This window comes from Pieris napi, chromosome 21, assembly GCF_905475465.1.
Source record: "Pieris napi chromosome 21, ilPieNapi1.2, whole genome shotgun sequence".
Classification (NCBI taxonomy): domain Eukaryota; kingdom Metazoa; phylum Arthropoda; class Insecta; order Lepidoptera; family Pieridae; genus Pieris; species Pieris napi.
Window position 1 is genome coordinate 2,561,367 of NC_062254.1, and position 14,312 is coordinate 2,575,678.

General features: G+C 32.4%; 1 protein-coding gene across 1 annotated transcript in view; it reads right to left on the reverse strand.

Annotated features, from left to right (window-relative positions):
• LOC125060201 overlaps positions 1-11,634 on the reverse strand; it is a 59,321-nt gene extending 47,687 nt beyond the window's left edge. The window contains exon 1 of the mRNA XM_047664981.1: positions 11,489-11,634. The gene's annotated coding sequence lies outside the window, so the exon portion shown is untranslated. The remainder of the gene's footprint in view (positions 1-11,488) is intronic.
• Between the last annotated feature and the right edge of the window lie 2,678 nt (positions 11,635-14,312).

Here is a 14,312-nt window from a genome sequence, read left to right on the forward strand (position 1 = left end):
GCAATCGCCACAGATGCAACACAGTAAAAGCCTTGTGCGCATCCCACTACCATTAAACTATATAGATTTTCTTAGATCTACCTTTTTATTTAAAAAAAATACATATTTGTCATTGCATCATTTAACTAAAGTATTCTAGCTCTTTTCAATACAGCGAAAAACCAATTTGACAGAAAGAGATGTTAAGATGAAGTTTTTGATGAATAAGTCCCTTAAACAAAAGATGATGCAACTCTGCTACGTAACTTCCGATAAGTTATCAAATTTCTGTTATTTCGATCTTATTTTAATATTTACTACGGTTAACTCTTAATAGAGCTCCAAGAAACAGCTAAAAATTCCCCACATTCAGCTGCGAGCGAAAATTCGAAAATTTTCGATGCGCAATTTTAAAATTTTTATTACAATAAAATCATACGTAATTTTTTTTTTGCATCCAGTGAAGTAATAAGAAAAAGTTCCTTTTTATATTTCTTTGTCACTACAATAATTCAAATGGGGCTTTAAGTTAAAAATGTAATTGACAGAAACAAATATACATGATTTAAAAAAGGTATGTTTATCGATATATCGCGAAATCCTTGGCAAGTACTATCGAATACTCATATTTCTGTATGAAGGCCATTATGTCAGAGTGGCGTCAGCTGACAAAAACAAGAACTTGTTTTCATGTTGTGTGCATGAAGCTTTTATGTGCTTTCGGCCAGAGAAATCACTGCCCATTCCACACAAGCTCTTTGAACTAAAATACAGTAGCCAATGGTATACGTTTGTGTACCGTGACACGAGCTTTTCATTTTCTTTTGATTGTGCTGGTTTTGTTATATGATATAATTTTGAGATACAATAATTAATAAATAAACTTTAAATGCCGCTTCAATTATGGAGCTCAGATTGGTAGTTGGAAAGTTGGTGATCTCTGCCTCTGACTATTAAGTCAATCTATAATAATATTGGCATTTTAAGATTTTTATTGCGTCCAGTTATGTCATAATTTAGGTGTCGGTGTCTGTATTATAATTTTTTTAGACAAGTAAATCAAGGCAGTTCTATCACAATATAACACTTTGCCCATACAAGAAATTAGTTTAACTTGGTAAAACGGCTGGCTTTATCGACTCGAGTAGTCGATAAAGCCAGCCATGTGAAACACTATACCACTGTACTATGTTAGTTATAGAAAACAGTTTATTGCTACATCCGGCCTTAATCAACATTAGTTTTTCGCGAAACTCAGCCAGTTTCTAATAATAACAGATAACAAAAATCAAAGATTTTCATGATTAATTGAAAACAATATTTACAAATATTGCAATGCAGAATGTAACACTAGGTATATAATTTCATGAAAGTAACCTACATAAGTCAGTTAGGTAAGCTTTTATATTATACGTAGGCATATTTTAAGTAGGCTTGAACTGAAAAGGTTTCTTTGATATTTCTGATTAGAATTTAAAAGATTATTTTTTAAGATTATTACTAACAGGCGTCAACTTAAATCTTTAATCAGCGCCTGAGCACTTGAACCCCACGGCCCAAGAGTCTCTACTCCAAAGGGGACAAAATCGAAATTGGATGAAAGATGATATATATGTTAGGAGATATTTGAGTCGTTTATTATTTTCCGCCTGCTCCGCGGCCGAAAACGAAAGCAAGGTAATAAAGGTATTTCTTTCATACTTAGTAAAATATGAAAGAAAAATTTCCCGAAAAACTTAATTAATTGTGTGAAAAGATGGAAACTGTGGTATGTAGTCACTTAGCTATTTGCATTCAACCCCGAGAATAGTTATGTTTGCCTGTAAACGAACGGCTTAGGTTCTCTCCTTCGTAGTCATCATTGCTACTTCTACAACTCCATCTTAAGCGTTTTGCTTCTCAGTACATATTTATTTATTTTTATTTGTTGTGGTAAATTAGTCTTTAAGTTGTACTTACTAACTAAAATGGATCTGTTTTATCTAATTGTATGAATTAGTATTATTATGAATACTAGTATTATTATTATTACTATTAGGGATGTTTAGGTGAAACGCACTTAATCTGTCATTATTTAGATATGTTGTATATTGACAAATGGCAGTTGTAATTAGAATCATAAATCAAAATTCACACGTATTAATTAATATTCAGCAATAGTCATCGTCAATCAACTTGGTTGGTCACGACTCGTGTCAACGAACTAATTGGTACCAAGTTGACGTAAAATATCATGATTTTAATATCAATTTAAAGTATCAGAATTACTTTAAGAAATTATTAATTTGACACTTGACACATGTATTGTTGAAATATACTTTTTAATAACAACTACACTGCCACAGGGACCAAACTTTTTAAATTTGTTTAATTTTCTTTTTTTTTTAATTTTTTTTTTAATATATAGGTTAAGAAAATTGTAAATACTGTATATTTCATTGTAAATAAAATATATATTCTATAAAAATGAAAATTTGGAGAAAGAAAACATTTGAAAATAAGCCGCAATAAAACAAAAGAAGAGACAAGAGAGATTAGAGATTTTTATATTTCATACATAATCTAACAGTTAAATCTGTTTAACTCTTCATATGTTGCTAAAAAGATTGTCAAATCATCAAATGTATGCCATGTTATCTGAACCTAGATATTTTTATCTTTCAATACTCAAAGATAACATTTTTGGAATTCTTACGATAGGGATGGAATTTACTTGTTTTTGTTTAAACTAAAGAACAAGTGCAAGTGATTTTTTATAATTATATTAGATTACCTTTTCATGGCAATAAGGGTATTCTAAAGGACTAAGTTTGTTCCGTTATAAATAATAATATATCTTGAAATAAAAGACCACGATAGGTATGAATATGTAGGAATGGGATGCTGTTTAAGACGTACAAAAGTTATCAGAATTGGAAGCATTTTGAGAATCAATTATGGAAATAATTTGCAAATTGTTGAGAATTGTTTTAACGAACATTAAAAGGTAGAAAGTTCTACAATGTTAGTCAAAATAGTGCAATGTTGAGTTAGTTTTTATAAATTAGTAGGCTTATTCTTTTAAAACAAGGTTTTATAACTTAAAAATATAACACATATTAAATATCGTATTGTGTAAGACAAGGCCTAGTGGTTTCAAAGTGCGACTCATTCCGGGGATCATACGTTCAATCCCCGGGTGTGCACCAATGGACTTACTGTCTTATGTGTGCATAACACTCGCCCTTAGTGTAGTAAAACATCGTGAGGGAAGCGGCATATCTTAGATCGAAAAAGCTAAAGGCGTGTGTCAGGCACAGAAGGTCACCTACTTGCCTATTAGAAAAGTTTTCGGAAACAGAAGTTTGAGGCCCAGACCTAAAAGGTTGTAGCGCCGTTGGTATGTATTAGATATATGAGATTTTTTGCCAGTTCTTCTCTTCCATTTCATTGATTTGAGAACTGGCAGTAAATGTAAAATTAGAAGCATTTAGCATTTAATCTGTATTTCTTTTTGACGTTCGTAAGTGTACATTGTGTTACCTAAATAAATGATTTTGATTTGTATATAGTAGAAAAATAGACTAATCTTCAGTATCTTTATGAACAATTTCTTCTATGTCGGGCCAACCATTAAACCATTATTTACTACGACCTCCGCTCCGTGACAAATAATGCTCATTCTTCTGGCTTAAGTCCTTAGGAATTCTCCTATATTTACTGTACAACTAGCGGACCCGACAGACGTTGTCCTGCATTATATTTCAAGCGATTAGGATATTAAACAAAGTATGAAAATACCGACTACAGCATTATCTGCCGCGCTTATTTATGAATCTAAAACAATCAAGGGATCCACCCAAACGCATACAAAAAATCATTCAAATCGTTTAAGAGGAGATCAGTGAATACACACGTACAGTAGAATTATATATGTAAGCTCTCCTATCTTTTAAGTTGGATCAAACTGCACCGGTGTGCAAATTTGATTGAAATCGGTTTAGTAACAACGTAACAACAACGTGGTATCAACGTGACGTATAATTTATATATATTGACATAATTAATCTGCTGCTGGATTCCGTACGTATTTAGAGAAAGAATGCTTCAGTTTCTACTACTGAAAGAAAAATTATTAATATTACTTACATTTATGTTCGATTTTATTTATCGATTGAAAACATACTATTTAAACCCGAAGTTGTATGTTTCATTGTCAGCATAGCACATAATTGCCAAGCGTAAGTTTGTTACAAGTTTGTCATGTGACAATAATTTCACAATGTAAATTTAAAGCTAATCTGGGATGATTACGTGACTAAACATTAAGTATGACGTGTTCGTCAAATCACTAATCAGTTAAATTACTTGTAATTACTAATAAAAAACATTGTCAGACTCAAAAGGATCTACGGTATATGGGGAATTCCGCACTAAACGAGTTTCATTTAACTTAAATTAAACAAAGTTTGTATACATCCATAAACAGTAGATGAGAAGTATCGCTTTGTCAAGTAAATTTATCTCAATTAATCAATTGTTAATTACGTGACCGAGACAAAGAATAATCGGATTTGCTTTGTCATTGTATTGCTTTCCTACAATCTTTTATAATAGTTGTCCACTTCTTTTGTGTATACGAAAAGGAAATACAAATAAATAGTACAAAAGCCTCTCATTATGTTTTATCATTACCGCATTTATATGAGTTATTATTATTATTTATAAGTTGTATTACGGTGCAATGGGTAGAAATTGGCTGTGCCAAAAATCAATCTGGAACTGTTTAGGAAAAACACCTTTTGTATGGCAATTGGGAAAAAAAAAATTCAATAAATGATTATTTGCGTGAGACACTGTAGTTGATATAAATTTAATAAAGTATGATATGATGTGTACGATACAAAAAATAGAACTGACCAATTCATATGACTAATAATGTAAAATGTAAAATTCAAATGACAAATTTGCGCGCCATTGTGTGGCAGAATATGCGAACTTACGATTGTACCACCTTACACATTTTTGTACCATATTCTTGCAATAAATTATTATTATTACGGAAATTTACTCACAGTACTACGTTTATCAACTACCTAAAAAGGTGTTCTTGTAAGTAATGTTGTGAAAAAGCTGTAGTAACAATGAATAGTGTAAGAGTGTACCAGGGTCGCAGGACTACCGAGCACGTTTCGTAAATATAAGTTTTCCCCATTGTTTACATCCGAGGGTGCGAGGGTTAATCTAAACCTAGTTCAAATTACGAAAATGCTTTTAACTTTTCATAATTTGGGTTTGCGTACGTGTCTTAAACCGTCTAAAGTGCTGTAAACGTCAGAACATACAACTCACCGATATCCAGATTGAGCATTCTGATAAACGAGCTAGGTCTACTATACGCACAACGGACAGTGAGAGTCTAAGGGTGAGATCTATAGTGCGCACTTGGACTTTGCTCAGACTTTACTTACGAAAAACACTAAGGTTAAACTATGATTTAGTATATTTATAGACATTTTAACGGTGAGATTAGGCTTAGCTCAATCTAAGACAGAAATTGATGTTTCATTTCATGCAATACCTTCTTTATTATCCTTTAAAAAAGTAAAGAACGGTTGTAGTTAAGTCTGAGCAAAGTCTAAGTGCGCACTATAGATCTCACCCTAAGGGTGAGATCTATAGTGCGCACTTGGACTTTGCTCAGACTTTACTTACGAAAAACACTAAGGTTAAACTATGATTTAGTATATTTATAGACATTTTAACGGTGAGATTAAGCTAAGCTCAAGCTAAGACAGAAATTGATGTTTCATTTCATGCAATACCTTCTTTATTATCCTTTAAAAAAGTAAAGAATGGTTGTAGTTATGTCTGAGCAAAGTCTAAGTGCGCACTATAGATCTCACCCTAAGTGCGAAAACTGAGTCCAACAACAACCCTTCGCACTATGAAATCAACTTTAGTTTTTTTATCTCTTTCTGTATGTTATGTTTGCCTATAAGTAATTGTCACATTGAATATTGTATTTTATTTTTCTTGTACCAATGTATCAGTGTGCCGAGCGGGCTGTTATAAATAAATATGTACTTCATTCCCGAAGGACCAAAAAAAAATTGTGTATTTATTTGTTGCAAAAAACTTCAACGCTTTTGTAATTACTAACATGTCTTCAGCTCTTACTTTGTAATATCATGTATTCCTTTTTGTAAACATCGATAAACACGGAATTTGAAATAATTGTAGGCTCTTAAACTCAAGGGAAACGCTGAGAATTAATTTCAATAAATTGAAAATCGTTTCTAGTAGAACTCCGCTAACTTTACAAGCTTGAGTTTACTCATGAAAAATTAAGTGAAGCACGTAATTCATTGAATTTGCAAAACTTCATCCATTTAGTATGAGCCGAGTTTGCAGAGGGAGAAAACATCAAGTTTTAAACTAATAGTTCACTGAAGCTGTATTGATGCTCTGTGATTCAATAGAATCTCATATAATACTAACTTTTATTGTTTGAAGTATGTAATAGTTTTAAGAGCAAAGATATATATGTATATTATAAATATACCCTAAAATGATCGCCTTCTCTAGTTACACGAGCACATATTATATTAACAGTTTTATACTAGATTACGGGGATATCGTAAGATTCAGAGACTATAAACGTATAAGAACAAATGTCAAAAATCTATGATATTTTGACATAAATGGTAGTTCGCGCTTATTTTCACTGACTCGACAACACACGCCGGTTGAGTATTTTGTGGTCACGTGACCAAGCGTGTGCTGTGGCATTCCGTTTTATAAGACAAAGTTCCTGATAAATATAGCTTTGAAAAAACGTTTTTTATTATTTATTTAGTTACAAGACTGTTTATGTCTAATCGAATATAAAGCTTTGATAAGGTTAACATTTAATTTCACGGTGTAATGAATAAATTAATATCCCTAATCGAAATAATGGCTCCACCCTCAAAACCCAAAATATACTAGAAATAATAAAGAGGGTGAGTCATAAATGTAATGGTGTGATAATCTCTAATTAATTGAACTGTCAAGGGTTGCCATATGCCAACTTACAATTAATTAGAAATGCCAGACGTAATTATTGACGTCATACAAGAATACAAAAATATAAAGTAAATAGAGAATAGCAGGCCTTCTTCCAATTTGTCACTTATTCAATCGATACTGGTATTGAATAATTCTTTTTTCCTTTTGCAATTTTTTTAGGTTTTCATTGAATGCCTAAGTCAATCTAATAGGCAATTAGGTGATCAGCTTCCTGTGCCTGATACACACCGTCAACTTTTTGGGTCTAAGGAATGGTTAAATGCGCACATAGACACAAAGACCATTGGTGCACAGCCTGGGATCGAACCTAAAACCTCAGGGATCAGTGTCGCACGCTGAAGCCACTAGGCCAACTCTGCTCATTCTTCTGATATTAGGTATTAAATTATTAGAAATTTACTATCAGTTATCATGGGCGAGAAGAACTGGCACTAAACTGTTCGTCACTCATGTAAATTTTAGTTTTTTCGTCAATGGTTACTATTCATCACATCTTAAAATAAATTATTAAACACTTGCAAATACTTCTACATACTACAAAAATACATTATTCTAATATCTTAACGAATTCTGCACGAGTTACAATAATTAATCAAAGTCGTGCGAGAACATACACATGTAATATAATTTAATTAAAAATGTGGTCATAAATTACTGACACGTTTTTGGTAATGCTTCTATACATTATTTAAAGTAGTTAGTTATATAAAATACTCTTTTACTTAACATTGTACAAATAAATTTGTTGTTCAGCGAATTCGATGAGTACCTACAAGAACTTTTTCAGCACTATAAACTTATAATATACATAAAGTACATGAAGACTGAAAAACCATAATAGCCATTTCCTTAAGAGCATTATATTCTGAGGGATGTTCTCCGTAAGGAGTTACACTTAGGCAAAGTCTGGAATCCGAATCTTGCTCTAAGTATAGTTGAAAAAAGTTAGCAATTAGTTGCGTAGTTAGATAACGAAGACGCATGACAAAAGACTGCCTTAAAAACATTAACTTTAATTGCATTAAAAAACAGTCCCCTATTTTTTGTATAATTTGTCAGTGAAAAAAGGCCAAAGTTTATTAATCTATTTATTTAATCACATATTGTAATCAACTACTGTAGGTTTTAAACTAAAATTTACAAAACGTCTACAAAAAAGAGAAACAAATGTTACTTACAAATATTATTTTTAATTTATGCGTATATAATAAAACGTTTTTTGTCACCATTTTGGATATCAAAATAAATGAACCGAACAAATTTTGTGCAAAGATTAAAAAGTATCGATTTACGAATGATACTTACAAAACTCGTTCCAAACCAGAACTTAATTACCGTCTGAAAAAGGCTTTGGATGAAGCTCAATCTCAGGTAATATTCCTGTTTTGTCCAATTAGTATTTAGAAAGAGAATACTTATTGTATTTGACACGAAATGTTTTTAAGTAAGATGTATTATTTGTTTTTACGTAGATACGAGGAAGTACGGGGACCCCAGAGCTGGTGCTTTCCTCGCTCAACGAATAAGTATCGCAATACAGCGAGCAAATGCTGCCAGCGTTATAGGTACATTGCCACAGGGACCATACTTTTTAAATTGGTTTTAATTTTCTATTTAACAATTTATAATTATTATTTAAAAAAAATATGTTTATTATGGAATATAAGATACAGATATCACTTATTCCACGTCATTAAATTAGAATCGGTAGACATTCCTACTCATCGGCAAAGAAGACAGAGGGTGCAGGCCGAGAGAAAACGCCGGCGTAAACTCTCGGTACTCTTTTAAAATAGCAAATCATAAAAAATTACTATGGCAAACAACACTTATTTTAGAACAAATATCGCAAATTAATTAGAAGTAGAAGTATTATTATTAATGTGTATTAAGAATATCGTAAATACTGTATTTGTATCGAAATAAACATGTAAAAACATGTTTCGGTATTTTTCCATAAGCGATGCACTTATTTTGCAATAACACACTAATATGCATGAATTCATAATGCCAGTTTCTTTGGCTTATAACTATAACAAAAGAAGTAGTTATTTTCTTTTAAGAAAAAACTAAGGTAGATTGTGAGTCCCACTAGCTCCATTACCTGGTATAAAGCATGACCTGATATCCTGGTTTTACGGGGAAACAAAGATTCTTTCTTTCTTTATTTTCTACTTTACGCATACTACAGTATTAACTCGGCCAAGATGAATCTTTGACATAGTTTTCGATAAAATAAATTTCGCGTTTACTCAGTACCAAATAGTCCAGAATGCCAAGCTTATCAATAACAAATTCTTTATTTAACCTACAAATATAAAGGCTGGTCTTTTTTGAGTAAACAATTGGAGCATTCGATTATAGTTACGTGCTTGGACGTTGGGGCTACGTAGTTATTTTGTATTTGAATCACATTTTATAGTCAGCACGGTGAGTTACCACGCGAGACAAATAAATGTGGCAGGCAATATCTAATTCATGGCAAGATTGTCCTGGTCTCGTTAAGGTCCTATCCCAGCACGAATTGCTGTGTCAGTGTCTCGGGGTGGACAGCGGGGCGCAGTGGAGAGCTGGAGGACTGAGGCGCGCCGGCCCGCAATAACAATTAGTTATGTAAAACATTAAATTATTGTAATTTTTTGGATTACTTGGCTTGCCATAAAATATATCGTGTAAATTTCAAAATCATGTTCTATATACATTTTCGTCATAAAATGAATTCAAAGTGTCAAAAATTGGCTATGTTTGGATTTTTTTTCTATCAAGCGAAGTTATTTAAATCGTGTATCGATCTTTCCAAATGGATACATAAACTACTCAACTCCACCTTATTTTTTCCGTTCACCCTACTTTAAGAAACGATGACGAAAAATGAAAAGAAACAATGTACATTTTTGGTATTTGGCGACCCGCCCTGCGATTCTGTAACTCACACAGCTGTTTTCGCATCGGCGGTCGCTCTCAAATCAGTCGTGAAGCAGTCATTTTATGATTTGTGCATTCTGATAAACAATAAACTATAAGCTCCCACCTTTTCATGTGTGTGAGTGTGTGAGTGTGTGAGTTCGAAAAGTGAGTTACAGAATCGCAGGGCAGATCGGTCCTTAATTTAGCCTCACTCAGAGTCCTTTCCAGGCAATTGATGCAGTTTCCCTACTTAATATTATGATTTGGGTCAAACATAAAGAAACACTTTTCATAATGCATTTCATTGTGTAACATTGCAACCTTGATTTCAAATAAAAATATTTTATAATAGAGGTCACGTGCTCTATTATTAAATAGCTCTACATTGTCTGTGGTTTTGTGTTGCAATATAAAAATACGTAAGATCTTGCAACTAGACCGTTATGATATGACCTGCCTCTTCATGAAAACCTTATCAATGTGTAAAGGCTGATTCGTTTATAAGTTAAGAACTATGTTGCTTATGAAATTTAAGTAAGATTTCCAATATTAATTAAAACTATACATTTCGTTGCTTTTCGATTACTGTACTAAAAAAAAACCGTGGCGCTACAACCTCTTTAGGTCTGGACCTCAGATTTCTGGATTTACTTCATGATCATCATTTATCAATCTAAAAGGCAAGTAGGTGATCAACCTCCAGTGTCTGACACACGACGTTGACTTTTTGGGTCTAAGACATGTCGATTTCCTCACGATGTTTTCCTTCACCGAATGTTAAATGCGCACATAGAAAGTCCATTGGTGCACAGCCGGGGATCGAACCTACGACCTCAGGCATGAGAGTTACAAGTTGAAGCCACTAGGCCAACACTGCTCAATTACTTTCTTTACGATTATTAAAAAGATTAAGTGTCCTATCTATTAATGTCATAAAGAATAGACTGTTATGACCAGTGTTATTCCAGAACTATTTAGTAGGTGAAAGGCCGTGATTCGAACGCAAGTACTCCTTTACACGCTCAAGCTTCTAGACCAACACTGCTTGTAACAATTACAACTGGTTTTGAATTCCACTTCCGAACTAAGTTACTTAATATTTCACTCATACCGCGTGATTCACAAAAGAACAAAAACCTCGCTTATCTGCCTCTATTTCGCAAAATCTGAACAACAACGATACAATTCTAAAGTCCCCATCTCAGGTCACAGTCTCCGAGCACTGCTCTCCAACTTTAAACAGAAAAAATGGTTTGATAGCTCTTGAAACTTGACTTAAGTCAGTGAGCGTTCTAAAGCAACCTGTATGAGACATATTCCCGCCACGTTTTTTAAGAGTTAAGATGTGATTATTATAAATATTAACACTAATAAAATGTAAATAACTTATTTAACTTAATGCTACATTAAAGGCTGTTTCTATTTAGCTTAGTTAAATGCTAACAGTTAATCTCAGCGCCGTGCATATAAACATTATTATTGTATTTTATTTAGCTGATGTCTGCGACGGACAAAAGATACCTTAGATTTAAATTAAACACAAATTACTTACATAAAACAATATCCAATAGATTGATAGCAATATAATAAGTCACTGCACGAGTTTTTATATAAAAAAATCAACTTTTTTGTATAACACTGATGTGACGAAGGCGTATGTGTGTACTACGCGGCAGCGAGAGGAGGACTGAGTGAGTACCGTGGCCCTCTCTAGAGCAGTGCTTTACGAAAGTTAAATTACGAACATAAAATTACTGTAGAGCAGATACAGTAGATTTTTGAATTGCGAATGTTTTTTTATTATATTATATTATATTATATTATATTATATTATATTATATTATATTATATTATATTATATTATATTATATTATATTATATTATATTATATTATATTATATTATATTATATTATATTATATTATATTATATTATATTATATTATATTATATTATATTATATTATATTATATTATATTAAATAAATTTATTGATACACTTATCCAAGTGAGAGCTCAAGGGACCGCGATCTCATTTTCTCTTATAGAGGTCTCTCACTATCCCGAGTTTCTAGCTTACAGAGTTAGAGAAGGGGTCTCACATATTGTGGTCTATAAAAATATATGTATAATGTCGATAAAAGTATGAAAATAATTTTTTTTCACTCGGTAAACACATTATTACTCACTCAAAATACTGTATTTTAAATGTTACCGCAACTACTGCAATATCAGTGTGTATGTAAGCACTAACTTCTCTAGTGAGGGTGAGGGGCGATAAACTCTCTACCATGACACGGCTTAAGCATAGCGATTTTACATCAATTTGACGTACATTGCGCTGTATGTAGGGAAATTTAAGCTTCATGTAACAAGTTTTAAAAGTACTTACGCATTCCAGAACTTCAAGTCTAAACAGCCAAAAAACTACAAATTGTTTCCTTTCTTTTAGTGTCCGTATCGCGGTCACTATACCTAGACTCGTAACAATAAAAAGAACTGTTTAGGTCTGGACCTCAGATTCAGGTTTCTATTTCGTGATCTTTTAGTTTTCAAATAGCTGGCCTATTAAGTCTCAGCCTACTGACACAAACGATGTGGGCTTTTTGATGCTTCAGATGCCGGTTTCCTCACGATGTTTCCTTCAGCGTTTAGCGAGTATAAACAGCACATAGAAAGAAAAATCAGCATTATTTAAATATTAGTAATAATTTGTACATAACACTTACATTTAATAATTAATCTATTGTTGCACAATAAGAATATATTCCGTTTCAGCATAGAGTGGGTTGACTAAGCCAAGATTACAACGTTTTTATAAACAGATATGAACAATTCGAAGACACATCAGTCATCAACAAATGAAAATGTATTCATATCAAAGTAATATGAACGTCAGTAAACAAGTTAAAGATATTTTTTATATGTTACAATTCTTCAGTATTTATTAAGAGAAAAGGACAATAATTTATTAATAGAACCTAAAATAATTAACGTATATAAAGTAATACAGCAACAGCTACAGCTAATATAACAAAAAACAATAACTAACCTTAAAAAATAATCACAAAAAAATGATAAATTTACATTTATTGCCAGTTCTCAAAAGTTAAACGAGAAGAACTGGCAATAAACTCTCCGTCACTTTTATAGAATTGATTATTCCCATGTTTCGCGTACTTTATTGTAATAACTCTACAAAACTTTTAGAGCTGCTTTAGGAGGAATCGTTTTGCCGACACTTTAGCAATACGAAAATTGAATAGCTGTCATAATAGAAAAGTAACGATATAATAATAATATAATTATATGGTTTAGGCCAGACCGTATAAATCTATATGCAATACATTATTTTTATTATATTTCGAATTAAATAAATTAACCAATTATACATAAAGTCTGTCGAGCTGCCAAAAACTGCTATCGCCTTAACGAATACTTGAGGAACGATCGTAAAGTTTGTGCTAAGGCCTTTGTAAGCCCACCGTTCGATTCCTGTTGAAGACATATATTTTTTGGTAGGTAGAGAATTCAATATCATTATAGGCATATTTTTCTTTAGATAAAACAGACAATTGTGTCCGCATATTTACAGGATTTCTTAAAATATTTTCTTATATATTTTTTGACCTAACGTAAATATATAATGAAAAATGGATCAAAGGAAGTTGAAGAGCCTCGATCGGTCCTTTATCAAAATTAATGGAGGGTTCGCGTCGGGAAACTGTTAATAGAATTACATTAAATTAAGCTCAATTTATTGCTTATTCAAGTGTAATTACGCTTAAATTTATTTTAACAGAATCCAATTTATTTCTCGCTTCATATTTGGTAATTTTGATTACTCCTATTGTGTTGAAAACGTTTGGAAATCACTAAAACGACCTGTCTCAGTGCGTTTTGTAAATTTCTCGAAAAATATTAAAATGTCTCAACTACTACCGTGCATCAATGGACGTACTAGAAAAAGATGTGTAATTAAGTTATGACTTCAGATCTATATATTGACCGTCTTATTCTGAATAGGAAAGTATGTTTGTTGCCTCATGAAGTTTTCCTTAACCGTACAAGTGTTCAAAACACCCACTTATACACAAAGGCATCCATTGCCCAGCCGGGATTCAAATCTACGACCCCGCCGATGAGACTCGCACGCTGAAGCCATCGCACGAGCAAGCAACATAGAGAAATATCCATTAGGGCATAGCCGAGTTTCGAAAGCACCACTGCGTCGGCCAACAGCCTAGCACTGGTTTGAGAAGCTGTTAAATATTAATAATAAAAACAAGAAGAATTAAACACACAATCGCAATAAATAATTTCAAATATATTTTTGGACGAGTAACATGAATTTTTAAATTCAATATCATAAGTGCCCA